The sequence below is a fragment of the Equus asinus genome, chromosome 20, assembly GCF_041296235.1.
Source record: "Equus asinus isolate D_3611 breed Donkey chromosome 20, EquAss-T2T_v2, whole genome shotgun sequence".
Taxonomy (NCBI): Eukaryota; Metazoa; Chordata; class Mammalia; order Perissodactyla; family Equidae; genus Equus; species Equus asinus.
In genome coordinates this window covers 80,324,755-80,343,210 of record NC_091809.1, presented here as the reverse complement: position 1 = coordinate 80,343,210, position 18,456 = coordinate 80,324,755, and the positions used below count along the sequence as shown (strand labels likewise).

At 36.9% G+C, this 18,456-nt stretch overlaps 1 protein-coding gene across 2 annotated transcripts in view; it reads right to left on the bottom strand.

The window, feature by feature from the left end:
• Positions 1–18,456, bottom strand: part of RSF1 (remodeling and spacing factor 1) — a 136,548-nt gene that overhangs the window by 116,868 nt on the left and 1,224 nt on the right. The window lies entirely within an intron of this gene.

Here is an 18,456-nt window from a genome sequence, read left to right as displayed (position 1 = left end):
TTAAATAATATAAAAATTGGCATTTTAAAGTATTCTGAATGGCTTATGAACCCTTGGTTATGATTCACTCAAGCCAATAAATCCCTAAGGAACACATATATTTCCTATTTCATGTAAGGAGATATTATGTTCACCATCTAATGTTGGAGACCACTGGAATGTAAGTTTCATTAAAGTTTTATTGTTCCATTAAAGTTTCATTATGCTAGAGAAGGGTTTAACATACAGTAAGCACTCAATACTCATTTGAGGAATAAAAGGTCCCTATAATTTTAATTCTCTAAAAGTATAATGATGGAGGGAACATTACATCAACATGGTGGCCTCATTCTCCTGCCCAAATCCCCTAAAATGACAGCTAAAAAAGAAAAGAAAAGAAAAGAAAGTAACAGGCTTGTGTTTCCAATAAATGTAGAGTAACAGGGACTGTATTGACACTACTATCTGAAACAACTAAGCAGTGAAACAAATATGAAACATTGGCACTCAAGATAGTACACAAGAGGCAACAAAAGACAGTGAACAGTGATAGAGGAAAGATGAGAAACGAAGTAAATCCTACAATTGCCCCAGTGTACTACCTGGGTAAAGAGGTGAGGAGGGAGAACCCAGACAAAACCTGGCGATTTTCCCATGTCAAAGAAATGAAGTAGGGAGTTAAGAAGGCAAGCTAGAGACTTGAACTAGAACTCAGAGAGTAGAGGAGAGAGTTGCAGAAAGCAGTTTGGAAATCTCCAAATGGCCCCACCTGAGTCTTCAGCAAAGTACTGACCAGTGCATGCACGTGAGGAAACTACCCCAAACCAGGGAAACAGCCACTCAAAAGGAATAGAAGGAACAATGCCCGATGCCCACACAGGTATATGAGCAAGCCCTGTCCCCAACAGCCAGAAGAGAAAAGCTCGCGTTTCGATTAGTACTAGTTAGAGTAGGGGTCAGCAAATTACATCCCACATATCAATCTGGTCCACCTCCTGTTTTTGTACAGCCCAAGAACTAAGAATGGTTTTTTATATTATTAAACAGCTGAAAAAAAGTCAAAACATAGTATTTCACAATAATTGAAAACTATATGAAATTCAAATTACAGTGTCCAAGAATAAAGTTAGCAACCATGCTCATTTATTTAAATACTCTCTATGGCCGCTTCCACACTACAACAGAAGGGATAGGTAGTTGAGACAGTGACTGTATAGCCCATTAAGCCTAAAATACTTACAATTTGACTGTTTAGAGAAAAGTGAGTCTTGTGTCAGAAGAAGAAAATTAACCTCGGAATAAACACATATCTGGTCCCACCTAACAAAGCTTAAAAACAAGATACTCAATAATCAGTTTCCAAGTAACCGTATCATGTCCCAGAGCTCAAGAATATTACAGGTATACAAAAATATCTAGCAACTAGCATAGCAAAATTCACGTCTACTATCTAATCAAAATTTCCAGACTGAAAAGGAAGCAGAAAAAATTTAACCCCTGGTGAGAAGAAAAACCAATTAAATCTGAACTGGAAGTGACTCAAATAATAGAATAAATAGAAAGGGACATTAAAAGTTACTATATGGGGGCTGGCCCCGTGGCCGAGTGGTTAAGTTCATGCGCTCCGCTGCAGGCAGCCCAGTGTTTCGTTGGTTTGAATCCTGGGCGCAGACATGGCACTGCTCATCAAACCACGCTGAGGCAGCGTCCCACATGCCACAACTAGAGGGACCCAGAACGAAGAACATACAACTATGTACTGGGGGGCTTCGGGAGAGAAAGGAAATAAAATCTTAAAAAAAAAAAGTTACTATATGACTATAAACGACTATAATCCATATTCAAGAAACTAGAGAAAAGACTGAACATGTTCGGTGAAGACACAGATAATATAAAAAAGACCTAAATGAAAATTCGGGAGAGGAAAACTGCAGTGTCTGATAGAAAGATGAACAATTGGGAGTCCCAAAGGACAGAAAGGAGTAAAATCATTTGAAGAAATGATAGCAAAAAACTTACCAAGCATGATGAAAATACAATATAATAAATTTTGTGGCATGCAGCTAAATACTTATAGAGAAATTTGGAGAAAAATCTGTATTAGAAAAGAAGAAATGTCTCAAATCAATGATCAAAGCTTTCATCTTAAGAAACTACAAAAGACCAAATGAAGCACAGTGTAAGCAAAAGGAAGGAAATAATAAGTAGCAGAGATCAATGAAACCAAAAGCTGGTACTTTGAGGGGAAAAAAAAGATAAACCTCTATCCAGACGGAGAAGGCAAGAAACAGGAAACACAAATTAACCATATCAGGATGAGATGGATCACAGATACAATAGACATGAAAAAGATAATGAGACTACTACAAGCAACGTATGCTGATAAATTCCATAACTTCAATGCAATGGAAAAATTCTTTGAAAGAAACAAATTACCAAAGCTCATCCAAATGGCAACAGATAACATGAACAGTCCTGTATCTATTAAAGCAATTGAATCTGTAGTTTAAACCTTCCTATAAAGAAAACTCCAGGCCTAGATGGCTTCATTGGTGAATTAAGCCACAGATTTAAAGTATACCAATTCTATACAAACTGTTCCAGAAAACTGAAAGGAGGAAATGCTTCCCAGTTCCTTACGTGAGGCCAGTATTACTCTGATAACAAAATTAGACAAACACATCAGAAGAGAGAAAACTACAGAGCAACAGCCCTCATGAACACAGATGCAAAATTTCTTAACACAATTTTAGCAAATATATAAAAAAGGTAATTGATAATGACTGCCTCAGTCTGCTCAGGCTGCCATAATAAAATACCACAGACTGGGTGGCTTAAACAACAGAAATATATTTTCTAACAGTTCTTGAGCCTGGAGTCCAAGACGAAGGTGCCAGCATGGTCAGGTTCTGGTGGGAGCTCTCTTCCCGGCTTGCAGACAACCCCTTCTCCCTGTGTCCTCACATGGCAGAGAAGAGAAAGAGATTTCTCTTCCTCTTCTTCTTAGAGGTCACAGTCCTATCAGATTAGAGGCCTACTCTTATGACTCCATTTAACCTTAATTATCTCCAGATACAGTCACATTGCGTGTAGGGCTTCAACATATAAATTTGGGGGTAACAAGATTAAGTCCACAGAAGTGATTAAATGGGTTTTATCCTAGAAACGCAAGATTGGTTTAAAAAAATCCATCAATGTAATTCACCAAAATTAACAAATTTACAATGAAAAAACATAATCGTTTCAATAGATGCAAAACATTTTGACAAAATCCGACATCCATCCCTGGTAAAATTTCTCACCAAACTATGAACAGAAGGGAGTACTTTTCTGAGTTCTGTGAGTCATTCTAGCAAATTATCAAACCTGATGCAGGTTATGGGAACTTGCAATGGGCATCTGAATTGGGGGCAGTCTTGCTGGTGACTGTCTCCTCAAATCTGTGGGATCTACTGCTGGCCCCAGGTGGTTGGAGTCAAAATTGAATTGTATTGCATTACACTAATTGGTGTCAGAATAAAATCCAAGCAAGGATTTTTATGAAATTTGACATGCCTGTTCTAAAATTCAGATGAGACTATAAAGGGCTGAAAATAACCAATATCACTGCAAAAGAGAACAAGGTAGGAGAAACTGCCTTATTAGAAAGGGCTTACTTTAAAACTATAGTAAGTAATACCATGTAGTGAAGGATATGCCAATGTAATAAATAGAGGGCCCAGAAATAAACCCACACATACTTGGAAACTGGTATATGAGAGGTGGCATTACAAATTAGCAAGGAAAAAAAAACCACACATATGTAAGGAAAGAAAAAAACCTCACACATTACACAAAAATAAATTTCACAAGGTTTAAGACTACAATTAGAAAAACAAAACTTTTAGAATAAAATACAGATGAGTATCTTATAACCTCAGAATCATAAAAAGAGTTTCTTAAAGGAGATATAAAAAGCGTAAACACGGGGCCAGTCTGGCAGCACAGTGCTTAAGTCCAGTGTACTCCACTTCAGCAGCTTGGGGTTCATGGGTTCAGATCCTGGGCACGGACCTACACCACTCGTCAAGCCATGCCGTGACGGCAACCCACATACAAAATACAGGAAAGACTGGCACAGGTATTAGCTCAGGGCTAATCTTCCTCAAGCAAAAAGAGAAAGATTGGCAACAGATGTTAGCTCAGGGTGAATTGCTCAGTAAAAAATAAAGTGTAAGCATAAAAAACATAGACAATTGTACTATACTGACAGTTTTTAGTATATTTTAGTATATTTTTATAGTATACTATATTTTATATAGTATATATTTATATTTAGTATGTACTGTACTATATACTATAGTATACTATAAAAACGAGTATACTGTTATAGTATATACTGTAGTATATAATATATATAGTCCATATGTATATAGTATATATAGTATAGCCACTTTGGAGAGCAATCAGGCTGCACCAAGGCTAAAACAAAGACTTACATACCCTTCAGCCCAGCAATTTCATCTCTAGGCAAAGCCGCTAGAACGTTCATTACAGCATTACTCTTAATAGCACAAAAATATACAGCAATTTAAAAAATACAGTATTTTCATGTAATAGGATACTATACAGCAGTTAAAGTACATAACTAAAACAACAGGCATCAACACGGATATGTCTAAAAAACAGTGCTGGGGGAAGAAAACTGTAGAGGAATGTATACAGTATTATACTATTTACATATAAAGTTTTAAAGCATGTAAATCCATACTATGTATTGTTTATGGATATATAAACATATACTCTTAGTATAAAATGTTCACAGGAGTAATAAACTCCAATATTCAGGACAGTGCTTGCCTGTGGGAATGGAGGAAAGAGGATCAGAACAAGAGTAATACACAGAGGGCTTCAAATAAATCTGTAATTTTAATGTCTTAAAAAATAAAAGCAAAAGCAAATAAATTGAAAGAGAATAGCATATCTTAAAGAATTTCAGAACTCCAGGGATTAAAAAAAATCATAAAAATCTTTCAGGAAGGAAAAGCTCACTTAAAAAGGAACAAGAATCAGACTGACAGATTTCTCATCGGCAACAGTGGATGCTAGGAGATAAAAGAGCAATATCATCAAAGTTCTAGGGGAAAATTATTTGAACACTGGAATACTACACTTGGTCTAAACAGGCAGTCAGAAGAGAGTGCAATATAAATATATTTTTGGACATGCAAGATCCTAAAGTTCACCACTTAGACACTGTGTTTGAAAAAGAATGTACTACAGAAAAGAATGAATCTAAGAGGAAAAATGTGAAGAAAAATGTGTGAATCAAAAACAGCAGTGAGGGGCCGGACCCATGGCCGAGTGGTTAATTTCGAGTGCTCCGCTTCAGGTGCCCAGGGTTTCCCCGCTTCGAATCCTGGGTGCGGACATGGCACCACTCATCAAGCCATGCTGAGGTGGCATCCCACATGGTAAAAGTGGAAGGACCCACAACTAAAGATACACAACTATGTACCGGGGAGCTTTGGGAGAAAAAGTAAAAACAAAATCTTTAAAAAAAAAAAAACAGTGGTGAGAAAATAAACTACTAAAACACGATTTAATTTAAATAATTATTGAGAAACATAAAAATAAACAAATGACAGTATGGAACTAAAATCCCAGGTAATTACCATATGGCAGGCAGGGAGTGGGACTGAGAGGCAGTGTTAGGGAGGGAGCCTGTTAAGAGTCTTATAATGCTTGAGTTTGTTATAGTTATTAATGTTACTTACTGTGCTCTGGCATTAACCTTAAAGAAAATGGAGAAAAATCTCCCGATATTAATTTTCTTATAGATACAGACTGATAATTCTAGGTTAGGAAGTATATAAATTTCTTTAAGTGGTAACATTTTGTCTTTCAAGATGATGAAGCTATCCTTCACTAATTAAATGCATGAGGCCAGACTTTACTTATAACTCAAGTGACATTACTGGTTTTCGTTACCGCATGGTGTCTAACAGCATGTGTAATAGTTGGAGAAACAGTTACTTCTACAATGGAATTAAACTCAAATATTTCTGCTGGAGAATCTTTCAAGATTAATCAAGAATTACTCATCACTTATCAACCCTCACAAATGACATACATTTACTTAAGTACTTCTCATCTATCTAATGGATCCAATCCACTCTATAGATTTGACATACACGTTTCTCTATTTAGAGTAGCCTTTCAACTTATTTAAAGTTCCATTTGTTACTTTGTGGGGGGGGGGGGAGAATAGAAAGGATGTCCAACAACTATCAGATCTTTACCCAGCTGAATACAACAATCTCTGAAATTACAACAAATATTTTTTGCAAATGAAAATGAGAGAATATCTCAGTTAAAGAAAGCTTTACCTATAAGAGAATATAATTGGGCACCAATGTCAAGATAATTCAATAAAGCTAATTTTAATTATCTTAAATAAAGTACTCTAAAAAACTGTCCTTACCAAAATAAGTCAAATTTACATTTAACATATGTATAACATATACATGTACAGAAACTTAAGTAATTCACAAAAAACAAAATAACTGTAAAGATATACTGCCCTAATGTGTTTATTCAAAGTAAGCTATAAAATTAACATGGTTAGTTCTTCAAATAGCCCTCATATATATTATTAAAATTCTGAGTATTTTAAAATAGCGTTATCACCCTTTCCCCATAAACCCTGGGCCTTTCTGGCTATTTCTTTCCTCAATAAATGAAATTATTACCTACCCACTCTCTAAACCAGAAACCTGGGAATAATACTAAACTTTTCTTACTCAAATCTTTCTCAGATCTAGGCTTTCTTCTCACTCCCCACAGGCACCGTCCCAATTCATATCTCACCAATAATACTGTAAAGACCTCTAGCTGATGTCTCTACCCTCAAGCTGCCCACTGCCTTTCCAGCAACTCAAGATTTTAGTTTCAGAAATAAAAATCTCACATCAGCCCTGGTGGAGATGATATGAAACAATTCAGGGCTGGCCCACTGGCATACTAGTTAAGTTTGAACGCTCTGCTTCAGAGGCCCGGGGTTCGCAGGTTCGGATCCGGGGGCAGACCTACACACTGCTCATCAGGCCATGCTGAGGTGGCATCCCACATACAAAATAGAGCAAGACTGGCACAGATGTCAGCTCAGGGACAATCTTCCTCAAGCAAAAAGAGGAATACTGGCAGCAGATGTTGGCTCAGGGCCAATCTTCCTCACCCCCCCCCCCCCCCCCCAAAATCAGAGAAATAGGTCTGGGAATGTTTTTAAAAATTTAAAAATGTAAATAGCAGAGAAGAAATAATGACTTTTCCCTGAGACGTCTTAGGAAAGATAAAAGAAAAAGTGGATTTTAAAACTACACTTTGAAGATTCCTAAAAAAGGAATAAGCTTAGGGGCTGGCCCAGTGGTGTACCAGTTAAGTCCATGTGCTCCGCTTCAGGGACCCGGGGTTCACTGGTTCGGATCCTTGGTGCGGACCTAGCAGTGCTTACCAGGCCATGCTGTGGCAAGCGTCCTACATATAAAGTAGAGGGAGATGGGCAAAAAGAGGAGGACTGGTGGTGAACATTAGCTCAGGGATAATCTTCCTCAAAAATAAATAAATAAATAAAAAGTAATAAGCTTAGAAGACAGAGGTTAACACATATACTTTGGCACACAGTTAAGACATGGTACAACCATAACTCCGAGAAAGAAAAGGAGAGCTTACACAAAGGTTTTCTATCTCAGGCTTTTAAGGTATTATTATAAAAACCAAGATGGACAAGACCTGGGAGGAGACACCTGAGAAAGAAAGGAAGGGAAGGAATGGAAGAAAAGAAAGGAAGAAAGAAAAGAAGTGGAGGGAGGGGGAGTCAGTAGTATACATCTTTATAAGTAATACCCAAAAGCAAAGGGGAATTACACCCTGACAAATCTCTAGCAAGCAAAGAATAAAAAGAAAAACTAAAAATACACCAGCATACTCATTATTACTAATTTGAAATATATGACATTTATTCATTCAACTAACATTTGAGCATCTAGTATATGCTAAGTATTATGCTAGAAACAAAGTGAATAAAGCAAAATGAATTCTTTATGGAACTTATACTCAGTCACTGACATGTTGCCTTTATTTAACGTGCTCTTTTTTCTTTTTTCACTTTAAAGAAAAATACTTCTAAGGCATTTATAACTCACATGCCCCAACCTAATTTTCTCACATAGTCTGAAGTTTCTCAACCACAAATCTTCTAGAAACCTAATACCTAACCTTAGGTTGCTGTTTCCTGTACACACCATATTATTTCACACTTCTATGCCTTTTCCCATGCTGTTCCCTACCTGGAATGCTTTTCCATTTCTTATTCAACCATTCAAATTTCCATGACTATAGTGATGCTATGATGTCCACTGGACAAACCGAGATACTTGCTCTTTTATATTCCCAAAGCACCTTCTCTATCACAGCAGTTATACTTCCATATAATTGTTTGCATAACTAGATTCATGCAAACATGACCGAAATTCATGCTGTCTACAAGAGACACACTTTAGAATCAAAGACACAATAGGGTTAAAAGGATGGAAAAAGACATACTGTGCAAAGCAGTAACCAAAAGACAGCTAGAGGGGCTATACCAGTATCAGACAAAATAGATTTTGAGACAAAATTTGAAGAAAGTACCAGCACAAATAGGTAAGAACACACATTCCTGGCTACACATTAGAATCACTGATACCAGGGCCCCGATCCCCAAAGATTCTGACTTTACGGGAGTGTGGTAAGGCCCAGGTATCAGTATTTTTCCAAGGAATTCCCTAAATGATTCTAATGTGCGGTCAAAATTGTTCATTAAATCACCTGATTATATTAACTGAGCTAGGAGGAAAAAAACAAGACGACTTCTTTAATTAGGTAAACGGAGGTCATAACAGTAGGGGAACACATCCTGGAGGCTTTTGATGGCGCACTGCACAAAACTTTACAGCTACAGGAGATGGAGTCTTAATTCAAAGTTTCAAGAAGAGAATTATTTCCAAGTCTGAGGAACACTAGGGTTGTCCTATGCAATGATGAACAGGGAAAGATTCATGTTCAAGGCATTCAATTATACCTATGAACTTGTATTTCTTTACTTTTAATATATTTCGATATCTCATTAAAATATTATACCTCTTTAATAATGCTGATACTAATGAAATTGGAACTTTTAAAAGTAAAAAATCATACATGAGTAAAAAAATCATGCTTAACCTGACTCAGAAGCCTAAGTGTTCAGATCATTGCTCAATGTTCAGACCAAGACCATGGTAGTGCCGATCATATTACAATCCTAAGATTATACCAGAGGGGACAGTATAGTGGTGAAGAACTAGGTCTCTGAAGCCAGATTTCCCCAGTCTTAAATTCCCATGGCATTATAAACTACCTTTGTATCAAGTTTTCCTTCAACTCTTTAATGGATGTGGCTTCAGGCAAGTTACTTCACCTCTCTAAGATTCTGTTTCTTTATAAAGTTAAAATAGTCACAGTAATACAGAGTGGCTGTGAGGATTAAATAAAATAATCTTGGTAGAAGACTTTAGTATAGTGCCTGGCTCAACAATAAGCTTTAATAACTAGAACATGACAGTCATGCACTGCATAATGACATTTCGGTCAATGACACACCACATACATGACAATGGTTCCATAAAATTAGTACCAAATAGCCTAGGCGTGTAGTAGGCCATACCATCTAGGTTTGTCTAAGTACAGTCTATGATACTGATGTTCGCACAACGACGAAATTGCCTAATGATGCATTTCTCAGAATATATTCCCGTTGTTAAGTGATGCATGACTCTATTACTAAAGGCATTTAAACCTATAAAATTATGATAAAGCATGCATACTCCAAAGCCCCTCATTTCTGTATTTTTATAATTTATTTTTGTTTCTATAAAAGATGGGAATGAAGAAGATAATAAAGGTTGAAAAGGGAAGTCCAAAACACGGGAAAGTGGGAAACAAAAATAATGAGGTCAGGTAAGCGTAGAAGAGAAGATAGGCTATAAAATGAAAAAAGGTCATGAATGCAAAAAGAAAGACAAGGACAAATCAGCTGATCACAGTCAAAATTTACAGACAAAAAAAAAATCTCTAAAATGAGGAATGTTATGGAATGTCTTAATTCAGATGGTGGTCCAAGCTAGCACTACTGGAGATGGCTCCTTTATGGTTCTAATAAAGTACGGCTTGGCAAGACTTTAATGGGAATATAAATTAAGCTCCAATATATTTCTGATTAGACAAAGTTCTTCAACATGTTACAATCTTGCTATATCCCCAAACTCCAAACACCAAAAGTAAGTTACAATTTGGAATAACTCATTCTATCTAATTTTTTTTCCCTAAAAGATTTTTAACATTTAAATATTGAGGAAATGGCAATTATATTTATTTGCAGAGCCAACTGTGAGAATGCTCAGGACAAAAGGAACAGGAGAAGTACCAAAACAAATGTCCTGAGATCCAGCATCCCAAGTGCCAAAGCTTCATAACCAACACTCTGTACTTTCCTTCTAAAACACTGACTGATGCTCAAGAGACATAATACTGCCCAGCAGTAAGCAGGCTATTCTCTAGTATGTTCTCCCCAACTCTCTGTCCCGAGTAACCTAAGCAAATCTTTTAAGTTCTTACTATCCTCAATCAATAAATCCTTTCCCATCTTGGGTATACGACATCACCATTCACCCAACCTCATCCTCACCAAGACCTGGGGACTCTACCTCCAAATGAGATCTTAAAAAGGTTTACTTGGATGAGACATTGAGGCTAATGTAACAGTAATGTCACAATTCTTACCTTTACTGCCAATTACTGTGTCACTTGGCCCCCATCCCAGCCTTGCCTTATGACAATCAGGCAGAGGAAGCCATGGCCATCCTTGAGTGAAAGCAATTAGTTCAATGTAATGTCATCACCCTATTAACAGAGAAGCTTTTAGACTGACCTAACCTAAGAAAGAAGAGTAATAAGAGTTGTGTATAAAATCAGATAAATATTTAGGAAACTACTGCTCTATTATTTGCATTCATAGGACACTCTGGGCACTTAATTTGTATTATTCTGGTTCTGAAAGTGTTCTCATACATAAAGATAATCGTCTGATAGTTATCTTTCTTCCCTAGAACAGGGATCAGCAAATTTTTTTCTGTAAAAGGCCAGATAGTAAACACTTTATTTATTTATTTTTTTAAAGACTGGCACCTGAGAGGCCGGCCCCGTGGCCAAGTGGTTAAGTTAGTGCGCTCCGCTTCAGCAGCCCAGGGTTTCCCCGGTTCGAATCCTGGGCACGGACATGGTACCACTCATCAGGCCACGCTGAGGTGGCATCCCACATGCCAAACTGGAAGTACTCACAACTAAAAATACACAATTATGTACCGGGGGGCTTTGGGGAGAAAAAGGAAAAATAAAATCTTGAAAAAAAAAAAGATTGGTACCTGAGCTAAAATTGGCTGCCAATCTTGTTTTTTTCTTCTTCTTCTTCTCCTTCCCAAGGCCCCCCAGTACATAGTTGTATATTCTAGTTGTAGCTCCTTCTAGTTGTGCTGTGTGGGATGGCGCCTCAGCATGCTGTGGCTTGATGAGCGGTGCCAGGTCCATACCCAGGATCTGAACCGGCGAAACCCTGGGCCACTGAAGCAGAGCATGTGAACTTAGTCACTCGGTCATGGAGTCAGCCCCCTAAATATCGAGATTTTGCCGGCTATATGTTCTGTCATAAAATTACTCAATTTTGCCACTTGAGTGTGAAAGCAACCATAGACAATATGTAAACAAATTAGCATGGCTGTGCACCAATAAAACTTTATTTACAAAAACAGGCAATCGGCTGGATTTGGCCCACAAGCTGTAGTTCGCCACCCCTACATTAGACTATCACAAACTAGTCTTTAACTTACAATTACATGTATCCATTTAAAATGCAATATTACACCAATGAAATGAGACAAAAATCTGGTGCTAGCGCTAACCAACATGTCCATTATTTCCAACTATCAATAGAAAGAGTGTCATTCTCATATGCTGGGCAAATGTTTATTTTAAAACTGCCACTTCATGTTAAGACTTAATTCTAATAAGAAGTTTTAGAACAGAATATGGTCCTATAATCAATTGGGGAAAAACTGTTCATATCATAAACATCTATCCTTGCCCTCAAAAGCTTACAGTCTCACAGGCTAGACTATAAGTGAGAAAACTGTTATGAGTACTGTGATATAAAATCCACACAGGGCACATGTGGGGATAAGGAGACAGAAGCGGTTAATTTAACTTGAGAGACAGAGGAAGCAGGAAAAATTTCACAGAGCACTTGGTGCTTAAAGAGCAGATTAATGACGAGTGCAGGCAAGGAAAGAAAAATGGAGAAAGAAATTCAACTCAGGTAGGAGGGTGGGGAAAAGGCTAGAGATATGAAACAAGTTTTCATACCTTCAGAAATCTGCAAGCAGTTCAGCATAATTAAAACAGAGTAGCAATGACAATAGAAAAGTGAGGTTGAATATAAAAGAGGATAAAGAAAATCGACTCAAGACTTGGAACAAACTAGAAAGTTATGTCAGAGGTTAGAATCTAAGATGGCTCCTTGGTTTCTGATCTGGGTGACTTGGGTGGATAACTGTAATATTCAAAGTGAGAGGTAATTCAGGATTAAAAGTAAATAAAAGCAGCAACTCTTTTCCTTTTATAAAGCCTCTGAGAAGACTATTTCTATTTTTTTAACTTTTTTTCTAGATATAACTGACATATTAACAATATATTAGTTTCAGGTGTAAAACATGATTAATATTTGCATTATTATGAAATGATCACCACAAAAAGTCTAGTAAACATCCATCACCACACTGTTAGAAAACTTTTTTTCTTGAGATGAGAACTTTTAAGACTTACTCTCTTAGCAACTTTCAAATATACAATACAGTATTATTAACTACAGTCACCAGGCTGTATATTATTTCCCCAGGACTTATTTATTTTATAACTGGAAGTTTGTACCTTTTGACCACCTTTACCCATTTCACTTCTTGGTAGAAGATTACTTTTAAATAATTTTTTTGGGGGGGGTGATTAACAAGGAAATACATGGTTAGTATAGAAAATGAAATGTGAAACAGTATAAGTAAAACCAAAGAAAAAATAAAAACCTATAATCCTACCATCCAGAAAATGATTAAGATAAATGTGTACAAGTAGGAAAAAAGGCATATGGATAGGATAAATACAAAGCTAAACAAATTACAAAACAAAGTTCGCCAAAATATGTATCATTACAAAGTACACATTTACTTGCCCACAGAATAAAATTTTTTTAAAAAGCATGTCTTCACTGTCTATCTTTGCTGCTAAAGGGTGAGGTCCATAAGGGCAAGGATCTTATCTATCTTGCTCATTAATGTATCCCCAGAGTATAAGTGTGCCTGGCACACAGTAAGTAATCCATTAACATTTCTTGAAAGAACATCATTAAAAAAAAAAAAGTCACCCCAGATTACTCCCTCAAGTAATATTTGATACTACAAAAATTCTAACACAAGAACAAAATAGAAAACACCAAAATACCCTTTGTAATGGGATCGACTATATCGTAAAAAACAGAAAAACAAAACAAAACAAAAAACACCCAGGCATAATATTATTAAGACTATATCCATCAGGTAGAGAGCCAAAGAAATTTTCTTAAATCCAGGAACACATAAATACCTTCCTTGAATACATGATTCAGACTAAAATGTACTTTGGGTCTGAACTGTTCTTACTTTTCCACACTGCATATGGCTGTACATCTCACCATAAAAATTATCAGAGATAATTTTAGTCTATTAATTTATAGACTAGAATTCATAGACTACTACTCCACTTGATAAGATCCCAGAGAAAATAATGTCTTTGAACAGTGATAATAACTCACACTCAACCTAGCTACTTCTTACTAGACTAGAAAATCCTTAAAAGAAGCTCTCATGTCTAATGTTTTTTAAAAAATCCCCACTATGTTTACTGTACTTAGCACATAGTAGATACTCAATACACACATTAAATAAATGAAGTAGCTAATAAATGCTTGCCTTTCTTACTAGCTGAGAATTTAACATAGACAAATTTCAAGGCAAATTTCGTAATAAAAGCAAGTCGGTCTATTTGCATTCACAGGCCCAATTTAGCCAGAGAAATCCTTTTGCCCCTATTATCTCCAGTCCAGGATAATGCCAGCAACCTCCCTCCAAACCTCCATAACTTTTGGTTACCTCAACTCTGTGATACACCAAAAATGATGAAGAACAGATACATTTTGTTCTTTCCCTCTAAATAAATGTCTAAGGAATATTTCTTTTATCAAGGCTGGAAGAGCTAAAGCTGGACATTTTCAACCAAACCAGGCTCTGGTTGCAGCGATGCTACCACAATGGTCTACCACTGTAGACCCATCCAACTCCTGGCACGTGCATCTGGTAAGACCCTTTACTTAAAACAATAGATGGTGGCTCCAGTTCTGGTAAAGTCACTTTCTACTTTATCAAATGCACCTAAAAACTATTGTCACACAATTCAATTAGCACCAGCAGGAGAGGATATACTAAATTACAATCATGACTCCAAGTATATCCTTTTATATTTAATACCTATATTTATATTTAATTCAATATTATACACCTATAAAAGGTATATCCTTTTATAGTTAACATTTTGATCGCTAGAGTTAACTTTCACATCATTAATAAATGCAAAAAACAAGTCAAACCTAAAACTGCCCTAAAAAAACAAAATCTTAAAAAAAAATCAAACTAAAAAACCTAATGATTTAACTTACTTAATACTATAACTCAGTCAACCACAGTAAAAACTATGGGAATTATAACATATTATCCATACATACCTTAATAGACTGTTAGCAGATATGTGTAACTTTTCAACCAATACCCATACAAAGAATATCTTTAAAGAATGAAAAAGTATATTCTTCTCTTGAAATAGAATGTCCTCTGCAGGAGAGGAGTGAGCCTTGAGCACTGGTAATCTCACAAAGTCAATGTTCACTTTTATTTGTATCCATACCTCCTCATCATCCACCTCCAGTCAGGAGGAAGCTGAGAAAGTCTACAGAGCACAGAACTGGGAGGGCATAGGTCCCCAAGCTTTCTAGGTTCATGGCACCCTCAATATTTCAGGAATTTTTTCAAATCATCCCTAAGCCAAGAAATAATAACAGTACTTCTCATTAAACTGTTAGTAGCCATTTGAAAAACTAATCTACCTCAGCTGAAAAAAATTACATTTTTTACTTCATTCTTCAATAACCATAATTCTTATAGAATGTATATTATAGTTGGGCACTGCACAACTTCTCAAATACTGGGATCAGACTGGACATTGCTATCCTTATTTCCTATTCCACGCTAATTTTCATGCAAAATTTGCATTTTATCACAGCAGTTCCCCAAAACCCAACTTCACAAATGTGTGTCATCAGAAGGAATGTAGCACAATCTAATGTTGAAACCATGTACTATCTCAAGCTAGTAGATCATCTGGCAACCACCAAATGTCAAGTACTGCTGTATCTCCCTTGAAAATTTAAACTACCAGACAGTGTCTCTGCAAGTTGTTGGCAATACCCTGTGGCACCCTGGTACAGTTTGGCAAGCACGGCTCAATGGCAAGGTAGAATTGTGTGGCCTGGGACTCAGACAGACCTGAGTTAGAAATCAGACTCTAGTAATAACTGTATAATCTTGGGCACTGGGCCACTGAATCAATCTCTTGAACCTTAGTTTCTATGCCTGACAAATAAGAATAACAGTGCCAACCTCAGAGAATAGTTGTAAGGAATAATGAGATGATGTTTGCACATAGTAAATGCTCAATAAAAGTTTGCTATAATTACATCGTTAAAACTAAACGAGTAGTTTATAAAAACAAATTTCGTAACTGACTCCATGGGGGATGAAGGAAGCATTTTAAACTGAAGCCACAATATCAAATTAAAACTTATAAACAAATTTCTAGGGGAAAGATCATAAAGTACTTAAACAAGGACAATACAGAGAACTACAATCTCCCCCAAAGGATGTTCTAACGTTGATACACCGATCACAATGAACAACTAGGTAAAAGTTATTAAACTGGCAACTCAGAAGAATATACTTTAAAAAACTCCTTTTATGGATAATCACACTAGGAAAAAACCGAAAGTTTTATAAACTAGAGTTCTTTAAATGGCACTACGAATTGCCTTTTAAAAACACTTAACAGCCTGGGGATCGCGGGGTCGGATCCCGGGTGCAGACATGGCACCGCTTGGCATGCCATACTGTGGTAGGTGTCCCACGTATAAAGTAAAGGAAGATGGGCACGATGTTAGCTCAGGGCCAGGCTTCCTCAGCAAAAGGAGGAGAATTGGCAGTAGTTAGCTCAGCGCTAATTTTCCTCAATAAAATAAATAAATAAATAAATAAATAAAAATAAAAACACTTAAATTTATGTAGAGCAAAACTCATTTGATAACAAAGACTTTTCCTCAAGAGCACAATACCTCAATATTATACCTGTGCTCAAACCTCCTTCTCACAACATACTAAAAATTTAACATTTTAATTCTAAATGCACTTGTGTGTCTTCTATCTCACAAACATCCTTAATAAAATTCATAATATAAGAATGTTTATAAGGACTGAGTTTATGAAAGGATTTTTGAAACATTTCATTTGATCCTCAGATACTCTAATTACTGAACTGAGGTCCACAGAAATTAAGTAATTTGCCCTACAATCTATATATTAAACGGTTTGTCACTAAAACCCCTGTCTTTTAACTTTCTAGTATACCATAACTCCTTCCCAAAAAGACTCAGTTCAGCTCTCGTTAGCTGGACCAGCATTTATCAACGATTACAAGTAGGTTAACCATCATCAAAGGCCTTAAAATCCTTCCCCTGCACAGTAACTGCATGTCACCTACAGAGACTTTTCATTTGCCAAGTGTCTTGAACTATGTAACATTAATTAATAATTACTCTTAGCTCACTTTATGACAAGATCTATTATTATAGTTGCAACTATACCAACGGTAATGCAGTGGCTGAGCCCACTGGTATAACCTCTTAGCCCAGATTATTTCCCATTTTTTACTTAGCTGGTGGCCCCTTGCTCAACTCCAGATAGAAAAGCAACATGAAGTATTAAACTGATCCTGATATTTTTTCTTCTGTTACTAATATAAGTCAGTGGCCAAAATACTTAAAAGGAATGGAAGGGCAAGCAGTCTTGTATACCACCCAAAATACAATGCCATCACAGAAAGTCTATGCCTGCCTTTCAACTTGTTCCAAGTAAATTTCAACAACAATTTACCAGCAATCTCTTTCCCCAAATTCCCACGTTTCTGATAGATACATTACTATCATTTCCTAAAAGCAACTTACTAAGGCATTCTACTTCACAAAAAAAAAGGCTATTTCCTTAAAAATTGAATGTAAATACAATTGGATAATGAAATTACTATATTGGAGAGCTTAACTTTTAAAGAAATTTTGCAGGAAGTCTTTATATAATGTAACTAATCACTCTTATTTTGTACTATATAAAAAATTAGCTTTCTATATGCTAGAGTTTGTTAAGGGTAAAGGAGATTTGGACAGGTAAGAGATATAGGCCTGTACCACAAGTGTATTAATTTGAGTGTTTGATAGCCACAACACCACTTTCTCTCTAAGTAATATTTTGAAGAACTTCACACTTGGGTCCTTCCTAGCAATGTAAATGTATTCTGTGAACAGAAACTTCTTCATTTCCGTGGAGAACTAACGAGCGACCCTGCTTTTTTGGAAAGGAAATGGCTATCAATCTTGTACAATATCCAATCCACTTTGGCCACCTAATACGGACAAGAAGAGGGGGGGACCTATTTGGCAAACGTTTCGTCTCCAGCCAAGGGCTGTTCCCAGATAAAGGCAATGCTCAGAGTACAACAAAAAAACCCTCCTCCGAGGGGAGAAATGTGCCAGAAAAGGAGAGGCATAGATCGGGAATAAATAGGGGGTGAGCGTATGCGCTCAGTGTGAGAGCTGGAGGCAAAGAGGAGCAACGCTGAGATGCTCCAGCGAAAGAACCAGCAGCAGCAGCAGCAGCAGCAGCAGCAGGAAGTTTCAATGGGGCCGGGCAGAGCATGCGCCCTGCACCCGCGCGGTGGCCTTATGTGGAAGGAGCACCACTTGCGAACACCAATAATAGACCAGCGGCACCAGAGAGAGAAACATGAGCAACAAGCACCTTCTTCAACTGTTTCCCCCTCCGTCTGAGCCCCTCCTCCAGCCTACATACTAACCACCCCACCCTGCAAATGGGAGGGCGACTTCTTCCCCTAAGCCCTGCTGCCAAGATGAAGGGGGAAGGGATTGGAAAAGTGGGGAGATGCTTTTCTATTATTTGGGGGGAGGTAGGA